General features: G+C 44.4%; 1 protein-coding gene, 1 long non-coding RNA gene and 2 gene segments (V, D, J or C); 3 read left to right on the top strand and 1 right to left on the bottom strand.

Annotated features, from left to right (window-relative positions):
• LOC307201887 (uncharacterized protein) overlaps window positions 1–14,468 on the top strand; it is a 284,712-nt gene that overhangs the window by 243,830 nt on the left and 26,414 nt on the right. Inside the window, exon 1 of one of the 3 annotated variants that reach the window (XM_079951409.1) lies at window positions 1,746–2,438. The exons of the other annotated variants lie outside the window; for them this stretch is intronic. The gene's annotated coding sequence lies outside the window, so the exon portion shown is untranslated. Of the gene's footprint in view, window positions 1–1,745; window positions 2,439–14,468 lie in introns of those variants that run through there. 3 annotated transcript variants of the gene reach the window in all.
• LOC307201889 (Ig mu chain C region-like) overlaps window positions 1–14,468 on the top strand; it is an 86,047-nt gene that overhangs the window by 4,062 nt on the left and 67,517 nt on the right.
• LOC307201890 (Ig mu chain C region secreted form-like) lies at window positions 133–13,581 on the top strand. The segment is given in 5 exons: window positions 133–185; window positions 10,024–10,338; window positions 10,865–11,194; window positions 11,863–12,204; window positions 12,977–13,581.
• On the bottom strand, window positions 9,772–10,957 carry LOC307201899. Its single transcript, XR_013832776.1, has 2 exons — window positions 10,818–10,957; window positions 9,772–10,141 (listed from the first exon to the last, which is right to left on the bottom strand). It is a non-coding gene; the product is annotated as an uncharacterized lncRNA (long non-coding RNA).

Consider the following 14,468-nt stretch of genomic DNA (forward strand, 5'->3'; position numbering starts at 1 on the left):
GCCAGTTAAAAGCCCCCATATTTATATTGAGTGTGCATTAAAACTATCATTTAAGGGATAGTTTTGCGGGTTGCAAAGGACAGAAGCATTCCATATTAGGTTTTTGTGCATGGGATAGAAAGAGTTGGGGCACTGTGACTACTTCGACCACTGGGGTCCAGGGACCATGGTCTACGTCACTTCAGGTATGATTTTAATTCATTTTCTCACCTGTATTCTTTAAATGCAGAGTTTGTTCCTATTTTTTAAGTGATGTCTTTGAAATGTTAGTCAGTCCTGTTCTTTATGTTTTTGAAACTCAAGTGTTCCTGTTGTGGGGCACGTTCTGGGAATTGAAGGAGTCTTACAGGACTCCAGGGAGGTCCAGTTAAGTTTAATGAGACCATTCCAGAGAAATAGGAATGTCTGGTCAAGTTCTGGAACGGATGGACCCTTGGTCCGGTCTGGAAAGATAATTCTTCTGTTCTTATATAAACTGCTATCTCAAACTTGCTTACTTAGAAAATATACCTTTCATTTAAATGTGTGGAGTTTACTTCCAGTATGTGTGTTTAGGATTGAGATTTAAAGTAGGCTTAGACCTTTTTTTCCCCTACCCATGTTCTGAAAAATCTTATATCGCAAAGTAAATCTTACAGGCTTGTCCTATGCATGTTTACTTGGATGTAAGTGCCACAGAATTCTATGTGTCTTACTACCAAGTAAGTGTACATAGAGGTGCATACCCATTTAGGATAATTGAGTAGACAAGATTATTCAGCAATTCAAAAACAGTCGATCGATCAATGAAAGTTTTTGCAGCCTCTCCCCATAAACATATTCCAGTGTGACAACTGGTTTGATCACTGGGGACCAGGCACCTTCGTCACTGTTACAACAGGTAAAAATATTTATTTCTCTCATGTACTTCTTTGCAATGATCTTCCTTGTAAATACTGATTGCCTAAGGCAACTTTCTTTGGATTTACTGAGGTCTATTTCAGTGAGAATTTAATACTTTGTCTTCCATATAGCTTGTAAACCAAAGACCAAAATTACCCTGCTACAGTCTTTTCTCCATCCCTACAATTATATTTTTACGCTTTCCCTGAAAATGTTTTACTATGTTCGCTACACAATTGCAATAGTCTAGAAAGGTTGCACTTGCAAAAAGACTGGGGTAACATAGGGGAATATATGAGAAGAAATTTTGTTAGAATCAGAATCTGTTAGACTCCTTCTAAGAGATTACCGAAGAACTGAGCTGAGGGGACAGTTTGTTAAATACAGTATCTCCAGACAATTGTGTTAGTGTGCATACTATGGACTCGACTACTGGGGACCTGGGACCTTTGTCACCGTTAGTTCAGGTAAATCAATATTTTTTTCTAATTCAGAACTTATTTCATTCATAACTGAGCAGATGGGATTTCTCTTTGGGTTGCTTGGTTTTGTCAATCTCCAGTGCATTTTGAAAGCCTTAAAGGAACTTAAAATCTGCAATTATATGTGTCATATAGATTTAAGATGGGGGGGGGGATATTTGTGCCTTGGTAGTGTCTAATTCTATTCCTTAGTGGATCAAAAGTTTAAATGGACAAATAGAACTGAATTCTTATAACAAATGCATAATTTATAAATCTGTCTATCCACTCTTTCTCAGTAGTTCCCTCCCATTTGTTTATTCTTTAATTTGTTCATTTTTTCTGTCTACCCTTCAGTCGGTCAGGATTCATCCCGTCTTATTACTCTCTGTCTATCTTTATTCTCTCTAAATTAAACTGTTACCAACCTGTGGGTTCTGCTTAGCTTTCCTCAATGTTGAGGGCAAGGTACTTTTAACATGCTTAGAGACTTACTAGTTGTTTGTTTGTTTGTTTGTTTGTTTGTTTAACTAATTCTGAGGCTGAATTCTGCAATTGAATTTATGTTTCTTTGGCTCCCGGCTCAGATTAAGCCTTTGAGCGAATTGCATCTTACTCCTGATGCTCATGCACTGTGAAATTAATGGGAGTGCTAATTAATATGCATCAGAATCTAAAATAATTAGCACAATCAAGAAAAGATTTTGAAGGGTTGGATCTATTCTTTTCTTTTTTTGTGAAAAGAAAATGGCCGATTACTAAAGAGGAACGTTGCGGGGGGGGGGGGCAGATTAAGACAACAGGTGGCCAAAGATTCGTTTCTCTGTTTTGATTTATTTTAAGACCTTGCGTTCCATTTCATGGCGCTTCTAGCACCCACAGTGGTTTCACATGGTGGAAAATAGCCCTGAATGTTTCGAAAACAACAGAATAACACCTGTCTTTGAAAGATCTCTGTTTTCCCCACAAAAAATAACCCAGATTTAGCATTTTTTGGTTTAAAGAAAAAAAGATGAATGTCTGTTCTGTAAGCAATTGGTTCTGGACTCCAGAAGTTTGTGAATCTTTTTCGTGTAGAAATCATACATTTAAATGGTAAGGAAAAAATACTTTATTCCTCTTTTTTCAACATTTTATTTGATTATTATTATTTTACTACAATTTAGAATATGTTAATTATTATTTTTATCTACTTTGAACAAATTTAACATTTATTAACAATTTACACGAAAATATATTGGATATTTTAATAGTGTTCTCTTCTGTTGCTTATTTTTGTGAAATAATGAGACACAGATTTTAAGTGTGAATGAATTTGTGTCAGGAAATCATAATTTATTGTTGGTTTTTGTTTGGCTTTTCTGAGTAACTTTTATGGGTTTTTCTGTTTTAACTGGATTTGTTTTGTCGTATGTGGTCAGGGTTTTAAGATAGTTCATCTCTGTAGAGTATATTTCTGCTTTTGATTGAAACTTCCACATCTCTTTGTAGTAGTTTTAATTTGATTGATTGATTCAGATAAGTGATAGACTTAACTGGAATTTTGACCGACAAATGGAATTATTTTTTTAATTATCAGAGTTTATATCAAGCTAACTCAGGAAAGCTTACAGTAACAAACCACTGCTAGACTATTAATTTATTTAACAGTGAATAATCATGTGGGGATTTCCCCACATCTTTAACTGGCATGATTTCTAAATTTGTAATATGAGGATCAATACAAGTCTTTACTGGGGTGTGTTTAACAGTAGTTTTCCCAGCTGATTGGGATGTTCGGCATCCCATGCTCAGTGAAGTGGTATCCAACCTTTTACCCAATGTACTACTAGTTCTGGAGAGCCTGGGTGATCAACTGGACCCACCCAGCATCCCCAAAGCTTGAAAAGAAGCAAACCTTATTCTTCATCATTTTGGGAGCCTAGGATGGAGCATCCCTGATTACTGATGCTCAGCAGAGACCGAGAGGCATGTCTTCCATGCCTCTAGCAGGTTTAGATCTAGATCTACAGGACCAATAGCCAGAACAGGGAGAACAACAGGAACATCTCTGAAGGCCAGTGCTCAACGGTGGTGGGGAGAGCCGATGGGCTTCCTGCTCAGTTGAGCCTTTGAGAGTAATGGGGGAAAGCAGGTGGCCACCCCCAAGCTTTTCTGATGCCTGCTGCTCAGTCAGCAGGCATCAAATCTTTCAGATCCATAGCGGCCCTAGCTGGGGCATGGCAGCACGGAGTATCTCTTTGAGGCTCAGTACCTAGCTAGGGAAGAGTTTCAGACTCAGATGCAGCTTTGGGAGTGATGGAGGGGATTGCTCCGGAGATCCCTTAGCTACTCCAAGTTGGTATGCTGAGCTGGAATGCATGCAAGCCTTTCAGATCTCTAGCAGCTATAGCCGGAGGTTGAGGGGCAACCTGAACCTCACGGAAGCCAAGAGCTCAGCCAGGCAAAGCTGGAGGGCTCTCTGCTGAGCTGTGGCTTTGGTAGCAAGGCAAGGGGGGTGTTATGGCACCCTCCTAGCTTCTCCAAAGCCAATCGCTGAACTGGGAAGCATACGAGCCTCGCAGAGCTCCAACAGTTTTGATCCCTATAGTAGCTTCAGCTAGTGTAGGGAGGGCAACCTAAACCCCAGAACTTAGCTAGGGAACAGCTAGGTAGCTCTGTGACCAGTGGCAGCTTGGAACACATCGGGGAAAGCACCAGCAGCCCCCTAGCTTCTCTGATGACCACCGAGCGGTGGTCTACGGCTAGGAGCTACGAAATGTTTTCAGACCTATAGCAGCTACAGCTGGGGCAAGGAGGGCAACCTAGCTGGTGCCCTTAGCCAGGCACCAGCTGGATGGCTTGGTGCTCAGCTGTGTCTCTGAGAACACTTCAGCAGCTCCCTAGCTTATCTGAAGCCCACCGAGCGAGTAGGAGCTAGGAATCCTTTCCAGAGCTATAGCAGCTAAAGCTAGGGCTGGGACAGCAGCCTTGAGCCCAGTGCACAACCAGGGAAGAGCTGGACAGTACCTCTGAGAATGGTGGGAACGTTCCAGCAAAACCGCTAGCTTCTCTGAAGCCCACCACTCAGCTAGGAGCTAGAAAATGTTTTCAGAGCTACGGTAGCTGCAGTTGAGGCTGGGAGGGCAACCTAAAGCCCACTGTTTAGCCAGGGAAGGGCACAATAGCTCTGTGCTGAGCTGTAGCTCTTGAGAATGATAGGAAAGGTTCCAACAGCTCCCTAGCTTCTCTGAAGCCCACAGTTTAGCTAGGAGCTAGGAACCTTTCAGGGCTATAGAAGCTACTGCTGGGGCAGAGTGGGCAACCGAAAGCCCACTGCTTAGCCAGGGCAGGGCTGGGTGCCTCAGTACTGTGCTGTTGCTCTTGAGAATGGTAGGGAAGGCTCCAGCAGCTCCCTCGGTCTTCCACAGCTCAGCTAGGAACTAAGATATATTTTCAGAGCTATAGCAGCTAATGTTAGGGCTGGGACAGCAGCCTTGAACCCAGTGCACGGCCAGGGAAGAGCTGGACAGTACCTCTGAGAATGGTGGGAACATTCCAGCAAAACCCCTAGCTTATCTGAAGTGCACCGCTCAGCTAGGAGCTAGAAATTGTTTTCAGAGCCATGGTAGCTACAGCTAGGGCAGGGAGGGCAACCTAAAGCCCACTGCTTAGCTAGGGAAGGGCGGGATAGCTCTGTGCAGAGCTGTAGCTCTTCAGAATGATGAGAAAGGTTCCAGCAGCTCTGTTGCTTCTCTGAGGAGCTTGGAATCTTTCAGGGCTATAGCAGCTACTGCTGGGGCAGAGAGGGCAACCAAAAGCCCACTGCTTAGCCAGGGCAGGCCAGGGCAGGGCAGGGCACTTTGCTGTTGCTCTTGAGAATGATAGGGAAGGTTCCAGCAGCTCCCTCAGTGTTCCACAGCTCAGCTAGGAACTAGGGAACCTTTTCAGAGCTATAGCAGCTAAAGCTAGGGCTGGGACATAAGCCTTGAGCCCAGTGCATGGCCAAGAAAGAGCTGGGCAGCTCGGTGCTGAGCTGCAGCTCCGAGAATGCTGGGAACATTCCCAGCTACCACCCTAGCTTATCTGAAGCACACCGCTCGGCTAGGAGCTGGTTAATATCTTCAGAGCTATAGCAGCTACAGCTGTGGCAGGGAGGGCAACCTGAAGCCCAGCACTCGGTTGAGGAACAGCTCAAATGGCTCTGTGCTCAGCTACGGCTTCCAAAATGGCAGGGAAAGCACCGGCAGTCGCTTAGCTTATCTGAAGCCGACCGCTTGGCTAGGAGCTAGGAAATATTTTTGGAGCTGTAGCAGCTACAGATGATGCTAGAAGGGCAAACTAAAGCCCAGTACTCAGTTGCAGAAGAGCTGGGTGGCTTGGTGTTCAACTGTGTCTCTGGGAATGGTGGGAAATGCAGCAGCAGCAGCAGCCACCTAGTTTTTCTGAAGCCCACTGCCCAGCTAGGAGCTAGGAAATTTTAACAGAGCTACAGCAGCAACAACTGGGGCCACCAATTAACCAGAGCCGGGCTGGGTAGCTCAGGACTCTTGAGAATGATAGGGAAGGTTCCAGCAGCTCCCTAGGTCATCCAAAGCTGTAGCTGGGTTGGGGATGTAACTGGAGTCTCTCTGTAGCCCAGTGCTTTGCTGGGTAAGAGCTGGGCAGTTTCGCCCCTCAGCTCTGGGAGAAGCTCCTGGTAGCTCATTAACGTCTCTGAAGCCTAAGACTCATCTGAGATGAATGTAAGCCTCTCCTGCCTCTGGCAGCTGTAGCTAAGCTGGAGGAGCAGCCAGATTCTCTCTATAGCCAAATGCTCAGCTAGGAGAAAGCTCCATTGTTCCCCATAGATTTCTGGGCTTGGGAACTATGTGGGAAACTCTCGAGACCCACTGGCTTGCATTGAAGCCCAGCACTGAGCTGGGATCCATGCAAACCGTGTCTCAAATCCGTTTCAGTTTTAGACTGAAAGCAGCTGAACCTAGGGCAGGGAGACCAGCCAGCCAAAACCTGAAGCCCAGTGATCTGCTGAGAAAGAGCTGGATGGCTCCCATCTTGGCTGCAGCTTTCAGAATGATCACGGCAGGGGATCTGGCAACCGCCTAGCTCCCTTGACTGCTCCTCTGAGGGACTTGCAAACTTTTCAGATCAATGGCAGCCAGAGATGATGACCAAGGAGCAAACCAGGGTTTCTCTGAAGCCGAGCACTGAGCTGAGAGAGAGCTGTGTGTTTTCCTGCTGACATACAGCTTTGGAAATAGTGTTAAAAAGCCCCTAGCTTTTTCTTATGCAAGCTTTTCCCATCCACAGCAGCAATAGCAAGGGCAGAGGGAAAAGTGAGAGTCTCTCTGAAGCCGAGGGCTCAGCTGGGGAACAGCTTGGAGGGCTTGCTGCTCAGCTCTGGCTCTGAGAATGATGGGGGAAGCTTTCAGAAGCCCCTTAGGTTGTTGGAAAGAGAACTACCGGTACATGCAAGCCATGATCTATAGCAGTTCTAGCTGAGTTGGAGGAGTACCCAGAGTCTTTCTGAAGCTGAGTGCTCAGCTGAGGAAAAACTGGGTTGCTGATGGGCAAAACTCCAGCTTCTCTGAAGCTCACCGCTCAGCCCTGAGATAAATATTTCCAGTGCTATAGCAGCTGGAGTTGGGACAGAGAGGCAGCTGGGCTCTCTCTGGAGCCCAGGGCTTAGCTAGGCAAGAGCTGAGTGGGTTCGCCTTCATTTCTGGCTTCTGCGATGGGGGCAATTTTTGGCATTCCCTAATTTTGTGGAAGCCCAGCGTTGAGCTGTGGTGCAGGCAAGCTTCTCAGATTTCCAGCAGCTATAGCTATGGTGCAGGATCAAAATGATGGGGAAAGCACCAGCAGCCCCTTTGCTTCTCCAAAGCCCACCTCTCACCTAGGAGGTGAGTTTTTTCAGAGCTATATAGCAGGGTTGGAGATGTAACAGGGATTTCTACGAAGCTTGATTCTCAGCTAGGAGCCTTGCAAACCTCCAAGATCAGCACTGGCTTGGGGAGGGCTGGCTCCTTCACCCTGTCCTCCCCGAGTGCATATACTCAGCTGAAAGAATTGCATGGTTCCCTGTTGAGAGCGGTGTGGCACAAGCTTTGAGAAGGCTGGAAAAAGCAACTGTGTCCCCAGCCTAGCCACCCTGAAGCTTAACACTTAACCGGGAGGCTGAAAGCTTGCTAACTCAGAAGCAGATTTGAGACAAGCTGAGGAGAGCAAATAATTTCTCCCAGCTGTTTTAAGAGCCTCATCCACGAGCCCATGGAAAGAGCCGTAGCTCAAGGGATGGCGCACATTCTGGAAAGCTGCTGCCAGGCAAAGCGGACAGTACTGTGCTAGATGGACCCAATGGTCTGACTCGGTATAATTTAGCCCCCTATGTTCAATAGTGGCTGGGAACTTTTAGAAAGGCTTTGAGGTAAGCAATTTGTCTCCACCTCACCCACCTCTGCCTGCCTCCCTAAAACCTGGCACTCCATTTGAAGGTATTCAATCCACACAGTTCAGCCCTGTCTTTGAGAAACATGAAAGGAGCCACTCAGCCTCATCCCCAAGTGATTGCAAGCATCAGGAGCCAGGTGGGGGACATTTGAGAGGCATATCTCAGCACCATTTGTGGGGAGGTTAGTGGCTCTCCCATGCCCAGCTCTGGGTAGGAAGGCATGCAAGTCTCCCCATTCTATACTGCTTAGGATGGCTGGTGGGGAAGGGAAAGGTGCCTCCTTTCCAGTGTCCACAAACCTGCAAATCTCCAGCCCAGTTTTTGCAACTCCTTTGGCTTGCCAGCACAAGGCTAGCTGGAAAATTATAAGCTTCATAATGTGCAATCAAGACGGCTACTGAACCAGCCATGGATGAGCCATGTTGCATCCTGGGCAGCTTCAGACTTGAGATTGCATTAGATACAGTTATTGTATTGGAATGGAGTTCAGGTCTCTCTCATTCAGCATAGCTGTACTCGATTGTATATCACTTGTTTCGTTTGGGCACCGTTGCCGCCATTTCAACAGACCAGAGTAGCTGCACCCTTAACAGCAATCTGATACGCTGACATCCCTGCTGTGACAAAGGTCACCTGCTGATTTCCGTGCATCAAGTTGCTGCTAAAGGCACAGGAGAAGAGCAGAGCAGTTTTCCTGGTCAGTTGGCAACCATAACTATGTATGTGTTTTAGTCTCACAGATTCTAGTTGTCGAATGAAGAAACAGGTCAGGGTGCCTATGGCTGCTGCTCTGCCCTTCGTTGGTGCAGAGCAAAAAGCTACGATGACCCATCTGAAATAGTTCCGAGTTTAGCCAGGGAATAATCACTATTTAACCATTGCTTTGTGCTTTATAGGGGGGGGGTGCTCATTGATGTCAGAAATATTAACCTGCAACACAGTGCAGATTCCCTTTGATGGTTTAAAAAGGGTCAAGGGCTTACTGCATTAGATATAGCTAAGGAGATTCATGGTGTCAATAAGTGTAGTACAATGAAAGATGTCATATTTCTGTTGAATTAGCTTTCTTTGAAGTGATTGGGTTTCCTTTTACAAAAATCATTTTGATTCTTTTGCTGGTTATGCTGTTCTGGTATGGAAGGGTACTGTAGAACATAGCAGTGTTGAACGGTAATCAGAATATGAAATGGCTCATGATTTTGCAAGAAAGTCTGTGTGCTCCTCGAAATCTCGAAATCTTCATTCCATTTTACCGCGCCTGACATTGCCCACTTTTTTAAAAAATGTGACCATTTCAGAGGGTGCAGCTGACTCTCTAGAAGTGTTGTAATGAAGCAAATACTGTACAACAGAATAAGCCAGATGTGAACTCCACAGAAAGCAAAATGAACAGCCTCACAATGTTTCTACTCCAGTTGCATTCTTCTCGCTGCCAGCTCATTTCTGCTTAGATTTTATATGCTCTTACTTTTATATGCACTTATACGGCCTATTATATTCAGTGGGACTTACCTTTGAGTAGACAAGGATAGGGGTGTGCTTTATGGTTGTTATAAAAATGGTTCCTAGCATGGACCTCTGGATAATGGACATAATGAAACAGCTTTTCTGGTGGTTCTTGCTCCTTCACTGAGAGTAAATAGCCTTTCTGATGGTTATTACAGAGAAGCATGACCAACATTTCTTTTCAGAGCTTTGGCCAGTGGTTATTCATCAGTGATGAAAGGGGAATATTAGGCAGTGTGTTTCTCCAGCTGATGCTATTCAGTAACAATGCTATACATATTTATACACTTTCGCCAGGTGCTGTATGTTCATTAACTGTGCAATTCTTACAACAATATTGTTTCTGAAGTGGTCCAGAGAGATGAGGCTAAGGTCATGTATGTCTTGACTGACTAGACTCCCAAGTACATAGCTCAGGTTCTTAAACACCCTACACTAGCTATAAGTTATGGCTGAGAACTAGGAGAAAGGGAATCCTACTTACAAAGAGAAGGAGGGAGAAGACTGGGTATATTTCATGCAGAATGGGGTTAAACACAAATACATCCAAAATGTTGATTTTGTGTTGAAAATCACCTCAACAATACAACCAACCATCCAATAACACACATATACTCATGTTTGATACCCTTGTCTCTCTTTCCCAACAATGCAACGGTTCGCTTCCTTTCAGTTAGTTAACCCCAGCTGAACTTTTAACACCTTCCAAAAACCCTCCATCCTTCTGCTTTTCTTCTCCCTCAGTTCCCTCAGCTGCCCCATCTCTTTTCCCTCTCATTGCTTCTCCTGGGAGCGAGGGCAGTGAAAAGGTCACCATCGGGTGCTTGGCCAAGAATTTCCTTCCTGACTCAGTCACTTTCTCCTGGAACAATAAGAACAATGTCAGCGACAGTACAATCACGTCCAAGAAGTTTCCTTCAGTACTCGGCTCCAGTGGGACTTACACCGCAAGTTCCCAGGCACTTGTCCCATCTGCTGATTGGACAAATTATGATCCATTTTACTGCAAGGCTGACCACCCTTCTGGAAACCCAGTGATACGAGTGGTCCGTGGCTGCGGTAAGTGAATGTATTTGTCTCGTCTTGTTCAGCATATCCAACATAACAACACAGGCCGTCTTCAAAAGATTAGACACAAGTAGTCAGAGGCTGTCTATTGTGGCACATACTTTCAGAGGTGCTGATATGTTTCTAAAAGAGGAGATCAAAGCTGCATCCTCTGTCCTAGCTGAGAAGGATATGCCTCACTTGTAGCATGGGAAATGTGCTCTGCACATGCCCAGCAGTGCACATTCCTTCCATTTGCTCCAGTGCTGTGATGTGACTCTGAAGGCTCAGCCCAGCTTAGCCTTGACTCAAATGAAGCCCTGCTTCCCATTGAGTCAAAAGAATGCAAACATGTTTCTCCAGTATGCATCACAATACAGCTAGAAGACAATCATGTGAACATGTATTCCTAAATACAGCTGAATATACACGTATATGTAACTCCAGTCCTTACATATTTACATTTTTTCTGTTGAGAGTGTTGTACCCACCTGCCATAATTCATTCTTTCCTGCAATTCCCCCCCTTTCTCGAGTAGAAACACAATTCGGACCACCAATACCTGAGATGTCTGTACGTGCACCACCCATTCAAGCCTTTTTCGGCAGTTACCTGAATGCCACCATCACCTGCAGTGTAGTTAACCTTCCCTCCAGCAAGTACACACTTCAGTGGCTGAAGAAGGGACAGGTACTTGACTCTGGCTTCACCACCACCCAGCCAATCCGAGAGGGCAGTGGTTACAGCATAAAGAGTGAACTCATAGTCACCAAGAGAGACTGGCTCAGTGACATCACCTTCTCTTGTGTGGTGAATGGCAAGGACTTCAATGACACACTCAAGATCAACAAGAACTCTTTTTGTCAAGGTGAGCTTCACTGTTCTTTTATGAGAAATCTGACCATTCAGAATAAGAATAATCTATCTCCAGTCCCAGTTCCACTGCTCAATGCAACCCTATTTAAAAAAACAAAAAAACCTGTATCCTTCAGCATACACCCAGAATGATTAGGAGGGGAGAGAAACAATAATTTCAATGTTGGGTGAGATCTCAGTTCATCCATATTCTGATATCAATGTATGAAATATTATCCTCTATGCTAAAGACCCATGTTCTACAAATGTAAAATCTCCTAGCTCAAATTTGCTATTTAAAAGGGTCGTGCCATAATTCTGAAAGCCCTATCCTGTAGCTTTTATCAAAAGATTCTCAGCTTTGGTGGGTCCCCAAAGTAATGAAGTCCATCTTGTGGAACACACAAGAGCTCATTTCTACAAGTTCCTTCCTGCAGAACATAGTACACAGGTAGTGAGACGAAATTCCCAGTTGATCTTAGGGTCAAGCCACACATTATATATAGCCAGTATTCAGCAAAGGTTAAGAGAATTTGATTTGGGCATGAGGAAGGAGACTTTGAAGTAAGTTGGGTGTTTAAAGCATTGATTGCCAACAGTGTATGGAACACTGGTGTGTTCTGTTGTCTTAATTACTGTGGAACCAAACCTTGTTCTCACTTATCTCATGTCATTCTTCAGGTAACATTCTTTGTAACGAGGATGTCCGTGTGGAAGCAATCCCACCATCCTTCGCTGACATCTTCCAGACCAAGTTAGCCAAGCTGACCTGCAGAATTTCAAACGTACCCCTTGAACAGGATCTTTCGGCACTGAATGTTACCTGGACAAAAGAATCTGACCAAACACTACTGAAGACCGAACTTGGAAAGCCAGAAGATCAGGCTAACGGGCTTGCTTACATTGATGCTACAGCCACCGTGTGTGCCACAGAGTGGGACAGCGGTGAAACGTTCACGTGCAAAGTTAATTTCCCAGGCTTACTTCCTGAACCTATCGACAAAACTTTGAAAAAGTCGAATGGTAGGTACCTGTTTTACTTCATCCCATGGAAAGATTACACATTAGCATTGTTTGTTTTCACAGATCCCTAGATCTGTCAGGCTCCTCATCCGCCCTCAGAATAGTTGCCACCTGAAGAGAAATTTGGTAGAAAGTCAGCGGCCTTCAAAAAAAACTCCTTCAGCGTATTCAATGATGCCCTTACTTCAGTAGCTGCTGGAGCCTATGAGCTTCTATTAGGGTATCCCAGTGGACACTTTCCTTACTTATTATTTTGACAGCTGCTTTTGGAACTCTTACCATTATGAACCATTGAACTAGGCCAACCTGAGTGACTACGACTTGATGAAGGCCACGTAGCGAACTTCAGTCCACACTCCTCTGCTGTCAGATGGAACCTGTATTCTCACCTTGCTCTAGTGCAAGGTGCCCTACTCTAGTATCAGCAGTGTCAATCTTCTTTGCATTGCCTCCTATACTTTAGGGAGAACCATGTGATCCAACTGTTCAGTAAAAACTAGGTCCATTTCTGGTCCATAAACGACTGTTGCATCAAAACTAGGACTTGATCCATTTTGCTGCCTCACCAATCTGACTTGCCCAGTTTCCTTTTTGAAAGGCTTCACTCTGGTTCTTAAAGTGCCCTGTCTCTCTCAAAACAGCCAAGCCTATATATCCGAGAGGCCAAAGGTTAAGTCAGGTCTCATGAAACAAAAGGAATTGTGGGTAAAAATGATAAGGAATGCACATTTGATTGTCTTTTCATTCCTTTTCTTCTTTTTTCACCTTCCAGATGGCCCCCAATCTAGCCCAGCCGTCTATGTCCTTCCCCCTACCTCAGAAGAACTAGCTCTGCGAGAAACAGCCACCCTCACTTGCCTAGTGAAAAATTTCTCCCCCAACGATATCTTTCTGCGGTGGCTCCACAATGATCAGCCAGTGAATTCTGCAGATTTCTACGTCAGTGAACCCAAAGAAGAGCCCAAGACACAAGGAAAGTTCTTCGTCTATAGCATGTTGGACATCAGTGAAAGTGACTGGAGTCATGGAGACCATTACACTTGTGTCGTGGGACATGAGGCGCTGCCCATGAACAGCACTCAGAAGACCGTGGACAAGAACACGGGTAAACCAACTGTTGTCAACGTCTCCTTAGTGCTCTCCGATACGGCCACAACTTGCAATTAAACACCATAATAGTTTCTCTCATGCATCCTCCATGCTCCCATTACCACCAGAATCTGTTTCCTCCTTGTGTCTCTTCCTGCTTCATTATTGATTCTTCAGTTGAAAATTGGGGTTTGATTCTAAGGAAAGATGTGTCTCAAATGTTAAAATGTTAACTGACCACATCTTTTGGAAGAAATAAATAGTTTGCAATAAAGAATTGATTTTTTTTTTCAAACAATGAAAGAAAACCTGGCTTCTTGTGGGAAATGTTGATATGACAGTTAATATTAACCTTCAGTTGCGCAAGCATGGAATGAGACACCTAACTCCCATTTGAATACAATGGGAAATAAAGTTTCTCTGGAAATTCCACCCACAGCAACCCTTTTAGCTATTATGTGGATGCTGTAAGCATGAGATTGTCAGAAGCTGAATTAAATGTGAGAGTTTGCACTGCAAGTACTGACTTATTGCAATCGTACTTCCCCTCCCAAACCCCTGCCACTGACTGCCTTGATCTTTGATCTCCTAGCTCTTTATTCCATCTCTTCATCTCCCTATTAAAATACACATCCCAACGACTCCTTCTAAATTGTTCTATCCCTACATCTGGGGTGGAAAATAGCAGGTTAAGAAAGTTAGGTGCCACCTATTCTTATATCTAATGACACTGATTTTCCAGCTCCAACATTGTGTAATTTAGAGTCATTCTCAACTCAGCCTCCCCCTGGCATCTTAAAAACAGAAGGAAAACACTCTGTACATGCAGGGGTTGCCCTGTACAACTTTTTTTAAAAAAACGATATGAGCAAGGGGATGCATCATTCACTGGGTGTTCACAAGCAACCACCTATATCCACACTTGATACTTGGTGAAGAAGTCACTAAGAGTGATTTCAGAGAGCATTTGAAACACACACGCACAAGGTATTTGATGAGATCACATACTGGTGCAAAATATATGAATAGCTGAGGCTACACATATAATACACAACATGTTGTGGACTTAAGTTCAGTCGGTCTGTGGAAGCTGATTCAGTTTATCTTGATTTTTGACTGAGAATTTAAAACAAAAGGCTGAAGGCAATAGCAAAACGTGTACATATAAATAATCA

The sequence above is a fragment of the Podarcis cretensis genome (genome assembly GCF_951804945.1).
Source record: "Podarcis cretensis genome assembly, chromosome: 13".
Classification (NCBI taxonomy): Eukaryota; Metazoa; Chordata; class Lepidosauria; order Squamata; family Lacertidae; genus Podarcis; species Podarcis cretensis.